Below are 755 nucleotides of genomic sequence, written 5' to 3'. Positions count from 1 at the left end.
TCTCCAGTTCTTCTGCGTTTTTTGCTTCAGTCTTTCTTTAATGTAGATATATATTTTTATCAAGCGTTTTTAAACTTGAAGCATCTGAAAGATCCTCATTTTTTTACGCCAGAGTTCGCAGAAGAAATTACTCTTCTGCGTTTCTCTCTCCAGTTCTTCTGCGTTTTTTGCTTCAGTCTTTCTTTAATGTAGTTAAAAAACCATTTAAAGAAATTTATTGCTATTTTGTTTTTTTGAGGTCTATATATTGCAAAGTATATTTTTTTAAATTTCAAAATTCACCGGAATACTACAAAAGTAACTACGAGTTACTACTAAGAGAAAACGAGTCAAGCGATCTAAAAACGGTTGATATTCTTTAGATTAAATGGAACACCGTCTATTATTCCAATTTTGAATTCTATGGAAAATTTTAAATGCATTTCGTGCAAATATCCTCTTCTTGAGTTTTTGAGACATTTTGAATTATCCACAGTGTGTCTCGCACAATAATATTTCTTTCGATTAAGGGCTCATGTTTTATGTAATTTGGGTTGACCTTTTGGTCAATTTTGATAACTATTATTGCACCGGGTGATCAAAGAACAAAGTTAAAAGTGAAATTGAGAAAAAAGCAAAAAATTAAATTTTTCAAATTTAAAGTTTGTGTAAGTTTGATCCAGAAATGTTTAGTTTTCGAAATATTGCTATATGGCCATTTTGGTGGGGATTTTAAGTGCCGCTACTCTTAGTTGCCCACGACTAAAAGTTTAACA

Source organism: Dendroctonus ponderosae, unplaced genomic scaffold (assembly GCF_020466585.1).
Source record: "Dendroctonus ponderosae isolate FM_Combo_2020 unplaced genomic scaffold, Dpon_F_20191213v2 Dpon_F_20191213_1, whole genome shotgun sequence".
Classification (NCBI taxonomy): domain Eukaryota; kingdom Metazoa; phylum Arthropoda; class Insecta; order Coleoptera; family Curculionidae; genus Dendroctonus; species Dendroctonus ponderosae.
This window is presented reverse-complemented; position numbering follows the sequence as displayed.